The following is an 8230-nucleotide window of genomic DNA, read 5'->3' on the forward strand; positions in this document are numbered from 1 at the left end:
TCCCCCCCCATTCCCCACCTGAAGATCTTTATCTCCCCCGGAACTTAGCCCACCAAGGTCATTTTTCCGCTCAAAGCATTTAGTTCCCACAAGGCCTGAAGGTCACACCTCACCCGTCTGGTGTGAATAGGTTCTTTCTCTTCCCATCTCACTCTGGGTGTGCACTGCCTTACCATTTCTGTACCGGATGTGGCCAATATTTGGTTTGTGGTAGGTAAGAGGGATGCTGCTAAAACATTTACCAGAATCTCTGGTATATGACTGCTAAACTGGGGGGTCTTTCTTTCTGTCTATTTCTCAGTTCAGGACAGATGTAAAAAAGTATTGTGTTTGGAAAAATCTAATTCACACCTGAGGATGCTTGTGCACATCCCCATCTGTCCCCCAGTCTTGGCATGACATATTCTAGTTGTAGATATTCCCCTGCTGTTAAGTTCCTCTGTTTCTGTTCAAATACCAGGAAGCAACACTGGAGCCATAAGTGAACAAAGAAGAAGATCTGGAGCATCCCAGCCAGCCCTTCAGGGTCTGCCCAGAACTCAGGTATTACAGTAACCTTCTGGGCCTCTGAGAGCCGTGTACCAGTGGAACTGTGGCAGGAGGATTTACTATGCTAACAATGAAGTAGGAGGAAGAAATAATAAGAGGAAGCAGAAGTTAATGAAACAAGAAATCACAAAACAGAGGTTTAATAAAGCAAAGATAAATTATTTGAAAAGGCTAATAAAATTGACAAACGTCTGGAGACTATCATCAAGAAAAAAGAGAGACGGTGCAAATATTTATTATGAGGAACTTAAAAGGAAATATTTTTTTAATAAATGCTTCAGATCATTAAAAGATAAGCCAAGAATATTATAAAGAAAACTTACACTAATATATTTAAAATTTAGACAAAATAGAAACGTCACTGCTAATTTCGGGAATACTCAAATCATCAACAAATGGCATCAGCAATTAATAGTTTTCCACATAATGAACTGATCTAGATGGCTTTACTTTTCAGATACAAAACTTGCACTAAAGTGAAAAATAAAGGACCCAATCTCATTTTATGAGACCGGCATAACCTTGATACAAACAATAGAATAAGAAAGAGAATTTACAGGCCAACCTTATCACATTTACAGTCACAAGCACCCTACACAATGTATCAACTGTGAAAATTAGCCTATCAATATATAAAAAGCTAATACAATATGAGCCAGTTAGATTTACCCTAAAAATGTAGATCTCATTTAACCTTAGATAGGTCAAGTAACATAATTTGCTGCACAAATTGGAGAGAAATCTTATCTTAATAAGAGAAACATAACAGAGAAATCTGATCTCAATAAACATTTCATAAAATTCAACATTCACACATGATAACAAACATACCCTTTTGGCAGATCAAAAGGGGAAGAAATTTCCTTAATGTAATACACAGTACCTGTATAACTCTGGCCGAGCTGCTCAGTTGGTTGGAGCGTCATCTCATTCACCAAAGGGGTGTGGGTTCCATTCCTGGTAAGAGCCCAAACCAAAGATGGGTGTTCAATTTTCCTGGTGCATGATGGAGGCAACTGATAGATGTTTCTCTCACCACTCCCCATTCATCTCTTTCTAAAAATCATTAACATATCCTCAGGTGAGGATGAAAATAAAACAAACAAAAAGACTATAAGCTGTGAAAATGATTAATGAAGCCCTCATCTAGAAAGAAAACCAAGTCCTAGCTAGTTTTGTTCAGTTGATAGAGTGTCAACCTGTGGACTGAAGGGTCCCAGGTTCAATTCCAGTCAAGGGCACATGCCAGGGTTGTGGGCTAAATCTCAGTAGGGGGTGTGTAGGAGGCAACCAATTCAATGATTCTCTCTCATATTTATGTTTCTATCTGTCTCTCCCTCTCTCTTCCTCTCTGGAATCAATAAAAATATATATATTTTTAAAAAGACAACCAAGGTTTCCGTGTTTCCCAGGAGAATGTTAGAAAGCCTTTTTCACCAGGTGCCTTACACACCAAGTGTGTGATACTGGTATCCTCTTTTCATTGGGAGGCTTGTGTTTGGAAATGATCCAAATGGGATCATTTCGGGGACGTCTACACAGATGAAAGGGGAAGATGATGAGGAGTAGGTCTGAGGGGAAACCCAGGGCTGGGCAGAGATGGAGAGGGTTTGCAGGTCGATGGGCACTTTTCTACCTTTAATCCCAGGTCCCTGCACAAAGCACTCTAACTCTGCTATCTGCCTCTGTGTTTGGGGCCCCAGTGTTCTCTTGTCCAGGGGAGATCATCAGCGCACAGAGGCCCGGCTGCAGTCTTGCCCTGATAGGCACTCCTGCAAATTACTGTTCTGTGGTGGGTCCAGGTGCGAGAGAGGTTGTTGTGATGACCCCTCACTGAGCTGGATGGTGAAAAAGCTTTGGTTTCTTAATCATGTTTTAGACAACCAGAATCAGAAATTTATGGGGCCAGTTTGGGCTCAAAGGATCTATTTATTTTGTAAGAAAAACTGAAAAAGAAGATGCTATTCTGGGATGTTACCTGTTGATATTTCTTCTTGGTCCTCTCACTGGGAAAAGTTTATGCCTTATCCTTACTATCCAGAGGCAGGTTCTCCAGGTCATCCCACCAAGTACCCCCCTTTTTGTATTAGTCTTCACCTGAGGATATTATTTTCTATTGATTTTCAGAGAGAGTGGAAGGGAAAGAAGGAGGAAGAGAGAGAGAGAGAGAGAGAGAGAGAGAGAGAGAGAGAGAGAGAGAGAGAGAGAAAGAAGCATTCATTGATGTGAGAGACACATTAATTAGTTGCCTCCTGCACACACTCTGACAAGGGACAGGGATCGAAACTGTAACCCAAGTATCATCCTTACCTGCCCTTGACTGGGAATTGAACCCAAGACCCTTTGGTGCAGTGTGGACATACTGACCACTGAGCCCAGTAGTCAGGGCTACATGTCCCTTTTAAAAGTCCTCACCCAAGGACTTTTAGTGATGAGAGAGAGAGAGAGAAATGGATGTGAGTGAAAAACATTGATCGATTGCCTTCCTTACATGACCTTACTGGGGACTGAACCAGCAACCTAAGTAAGTCCCCTGACCAGGAATCCAGCCCACAAACATTTTTTTGTACCAGAGGATACTCCAACCAACTGAGCTACCTTCCAGGTATCCAAGTCCCTTTGTTAAGATTAAACAAGTTGGGCTACTTCTCTCTCTTTCTCTCTGTCTTCCATTTATTCTAGTTGCCCCTCCACTGGCTTCCTGAGGTGTAAGATGACAGCAACCAAAGAGCTGTGATTTCCCATAATCCCACAGCTAAAATTCAGCCAATCCCCAAACATCCCCACTTCTAAAACTCCATGAAATTCTGGATTTCCAATTTCCCAAGTCCTATATACATTTAGATCTTGCTGGGTTCAGAGACACTCTTCTTTACAAGTACAGCTCTCTCCTACATTCAGATTTTTGTCTCAGACAATCGAATGCTCTCCCCTTCCTGTGACACTCCTCACAATGGCTCTGGAGAAGTCCCATATGCTGAGTGACCACGCTTGCTGAGCAACTTCCTTGTCTCTTAGCAACTTGCTGTGAAGTAGTGACCAGCTGTGGTAATATCACTATCTTATGCACTGCATCTGACCTTGACCCATTCTCTGTCCTCCCTGTCACTGCCTGGGCTTGCACCTCCTAAATAAATGGTTGCCACTGTTATCCTTGCTTCAGGCTCTGTTTCTATAGGGGTCAGGACAGGTCAGAGCAAGGAAGTAGGATTTTGGATATTCTTCTCCTTGTATCTCAGGCTGGAAGTCATGCTCAGAGAGTCTTCTCAGAAATTACAAACAAGATACCCCCGCCCCACCTGGATATTCGTCCATTGAAATATTTTCTTCTCATAATATCCCCTCCTGGCAATGTTTGGGTATTTCTTCTGGTTACTTAATCATGGTTTATGATGCCTTTCCTTCGTGATTTTTACAATGAGTTTCTGGGAGACTGACCAGGAATTTCACCTAAATACTTTCTGCTGGTAAAGCTGGAATGGCAGCCTTATAAGGAGCAATCTGAGATTCTCAGCCCCCCAGAGGGTAGGAGGCTTATCCTGTGCTTCTAAAGGCAAAGCATCTCATGGGGAAAATGGGATGTGCACATGGCAGATACTTTAGTAACAAAGGAAGAGCTGGGGCTCAGTCCTACAAAGCCCCCAGGAAAAACTGCTGGCCTCACTCTTCCACATACGTCATCCTTCCTGTTTTACAGTTGTGTGGTTATCTAACCAGACAGTGACACAGCCACAGAAGAATTGAATGTGCACTATTGTGTGCTCAATGATAGTCTTGGGGACAATGTGCACACATACCTTCATTTAATGCTGTCAGGGAATGATGGGCATGTTAAGACATGGTGCAAAATAGAGAAAGTGTGGCTTTTAGGGCAAGGATGAACTTGGAGGTATAAGGAGAAGCCTAGTAAGGCATAAACTGATAGTTCATAAATTCCTTAGTAGATAGGAGACTGTTGAAGAATCAAGGATAGATAAGAGAATGGCTTTTCAGGAGCTTCTTGGGATCCCCAGAGAATGGGACTTGGAGGAATTTTTTAGAACTGATCAGCTGTCACCAAGAATATTTTTGTCAATCCAACAAAAAGCATTATCTCTTCCTTTTTCTGTCTCTGTGTTTCATTTCTGGCTTTTGATCACATTGCCTTGCCCATTTAAAAATTACTTTTAAGTGGTGTTTTGCCCCTTCCTGCATATCACTACCTTCCCCCTATTAAGTTTCCTTTCTAGGAACATGACATTCTAAAAGTGGAGGACAACTGAGTATCTTCAGTGTTGCCTTTTCATATGAAGAATTAATTTCATCTTTAGGAATCTCATTAGAATCTCTCTCTCTCGGATTTACATTCTAATTTTTCCTTCATTATATAAAACTAGAGGCCCAGGGCATGAATTCATGCATGGGTGGGGTCCCTTGGCATGGCCTGTGGGGATTGGGATGCCTGTGATCCTGCCTGCTGCTCCTGCTCATCCAGACCAGCTGTACCTGCCATGGGCTCGCACCCAGTCAGTCCTGATTGGGAGAGGCTTGCACGCACTGCAGTGGTGCTCACCAGCTGTGAGCCCTGCATCTGGCTCCCATCTGAGCAGGGTTGGGGAACAGGACACAATCAGCCCTCTAGGCAGGTGGTGGGATGCTCCTGCTAGCCTAGGATCAAGATATCCTGCTGACATTAACGCTGGTTGTCGGGAGCCACCTGGCAGCTACTTTTATATCGTTTCTTCCTTGTGGAGCATCTAGGGAGGGGAAATGGCCAGGATGTCCAAGGCTGACTTCCAAGAGGCTGGCGGTGCTGTTGGGATTGTGCCCGCAACACCGGGTCCGTCGGTGCCTGGCTTGTTCTCTGGAGATTGGACCTGCAGGACTACTGAGGGAGTGAGTGGATGTTGCAGGGCTGGGGGGCCACCAGGATGGGTTGATCAGCTGAACTGGGCAGTTAGCTGAGTGGCACTCCCAGTTGCTTAGGCTTTTATAGATATAGATTTACCTCATGCTCCACACCAACATTATCATCTGACATCCCACCTCCAACCCAAACTGTAGCCAGTTGATGGGAGGAGGGTACACATGATGTACTCAGGGAAACCTGGATCGGACAAACAATGGGAGCACTATGTTTGGGTCCAATGTGATAAACCTGTGCCATGGCTTCCAGAAGTGGACATTCCAACTTGCCTTAGTCACAGTATAACTTTGACAGTCCTTTCATTGCCTAAAATTGAATAAAAAACAAAATAGTCTGTGACATTGAAAAAAGAAGTGAAATGCTTTGAGGATGAGTTAAGGCTGAGAACTCAGTTTGATTAGTCGATAACCATAGACTTGCAATTAACTGCTCTCACCACAAACCAGCTTTCTATTGTTCATTGTTTCTTAAGAATTGTTGTTTCCTTGGCATTGTAGCTATGGTGAGAACCTCACTGAGACATGACTGTGCACCTGAGATCAAATTCTGACACTCTTCATGGTTTGAACTGACATGAGGGAGCCAAATCGTAGGAACACTGGAGAATGAGTCCTTAAGGGAAGGGTTTTTACATAATACAGACGGAGATGGAAAGTCCATGCCTGGGCAATTGTTTCATTCAAAAAGGATGCATTAAGTACTTTCTCTCTGTGTGGCATTCTACAACACAGTGGGAATTAGATGGTAAACAGTAACAGATTTAGTTTTTAGTCTTGAGGAGTGAGACATACATTAGCCAAATAAACACAAGTGTATATGATTATGGGTGGTGTCAAATACTCTGGAGGGAAATAATTATGAGAGAATATGACTGGTTATAGGGGTTGGAGAAGACTTTGCTGAGGAGGCAACACTTGCCAGTCATGCAGTTGAAGATGGAAATGTTCCCTGATATGTTCAGGTATTTATCTTAAGGTATTCACACACTTGGAGGTCTGGAGTGCCTGAGCATTATGAGAAATAATGAGAAATCTTGGCAACAATTGATTTTTGTATTTCCAGAAAACATGCATAATTCTAAGATAATAGGCAGAAATTAGTAATTTGGAGTCTTTGAAAATTTAAAGCTTCTATTTAACCAAAGACGTCATAATAACAACGCAAAAAACTTGGATTGGTAGATGATATTTACAATAACCTGTTGAAAAATTTGTATCTAAAATATATAAAGAAGTCGTTAAAAACTTTAAGGAAAATCAATTGTAAATGTATAGGGATGTAACAGACAATTCTCAGAACAATTTCAAATATCTTGTAAGTATCTGAAAAGATAATGAACCTCACCAGCAGTCAGGAAAGTGGTAATAAAAAACACTATGATTTTCCATTTCACACCAAGTAGACTGATCAAAATTATTAAGCGTTACAATACTAAGTATTGTTGGGAGTATTAATTGGAACAATACATTTGTCAAGCAATTGAGCAAGACCAAAGACAACTGAGGGCACGCATATTCTATAACCTGGCCATTCCACTTTGAGGATATACCCAACTGACATTCTTGTACAGGTAAACATAGAAGGATGATAAAGAATGCTCACTGCAATTGTTCTTTATTATAAAAAATTGGAAACAACATAAATTTCCTGAGAATGGATAAGTCGTGTTGTCTGCATACATTGGAATATTATGCACCCATTAAAATGAATGAATTATAACTACATGTATCAACATGGCTAAAACTCAAAAATATATCATTGTTTTGTTTCTTCCAGGGAGAAAACAGAATAACTATGAGTCAGAGGTGATAGAAGTATTTTTATTTTGTTATGCTTTTGGAATCTAAATTTTGCATCAAGTAAACATTTTTAAAAAAATCCAATTAATTTTCAATTTGTTGAATAATAAAAGGTTGCAAAAGGCTGGTATAGAATTTTTTTTTAAGTTTTAATGCAGACCAAATAAAGAGCAACCAGCTCACTACAACCAAACGTTCATAGTTTAACTCAGAGTCCAATCTCCACCCATGGCTTCTCAGCCTGTCCACTGCACTGCCTGGGAAACAAAGCTTTTGATTTCTTCCATTATTTGCTTCTGACAATAAAGTCAACAGGGGAAGAATAATATAGCAAGGAGTAGTAAGGACCTACACAGCTAGGAGAGGCTGTGGGCACTGAGGTCTCACTCTCCTTCCATCTCTGGGGATAAACCCGCATGTGCAGAGAAGCCCCTGCCCTTGGCAGCCTTCTTTGGGAAGCCCAGGGCCTCTGGCTGATCTTGTCAACTGTTCTTCCTTCATCAAAATAGTTTTCTTCCTGCTGTCAGAAAATTATCACACTGTGCGGACTGAGTTAGATCAAGGTACTTTGCTGAAATCTGTTGTATACATTGTCAGAATAAATATATAACTTGGCTGATGCCTACAATGTGACCCGCTCAGATCTCTAAGTCCTGGTGACTCTGAGTGCAGCTCTCTGATGAGGGAGAGCTGATCCTCACCTTGGTCCCCTTCAGCCAGATGCTAAGGACTAAGTTTTAATGCTCAGTTGACAGGGTCTCAGATCACAAGCTCAATCTCTTCTCTCATTAAGTCCCTCTTTGCCTGCTGTTAGCCTAGATTTTCCTTTTCATTTGAGGCTGAGCCAGTCTTCAAACTTCTTAGAAGTTTGCAGAGAAGAAAATACTCTTTTTCTTAACCCACTGAATGCCTATTGAGTGTCCTGACCTTCTGATGATATCTGGCAATCCCTAAGGCCCTGAGCCATCCTATCCTG

Source organism: Myotis yumanensis, unplaced genomic scaffold (assembly GCF_028538775.1).
Source record: "Myotis yumanensis isolate MYYU_CA2020_CCGP unplaced genomic scaffold, mMyoYum1.0.hap1 SCAF_1, whole genome shotgun sequence".
Classification (NCBI taxonomy): domain Eukaryota; kingdom Metazoa; phylum Chordata; class Mammalia; order Chiroptera; family Vespertilionidae; genus Myotis; species Myotis yumanensis.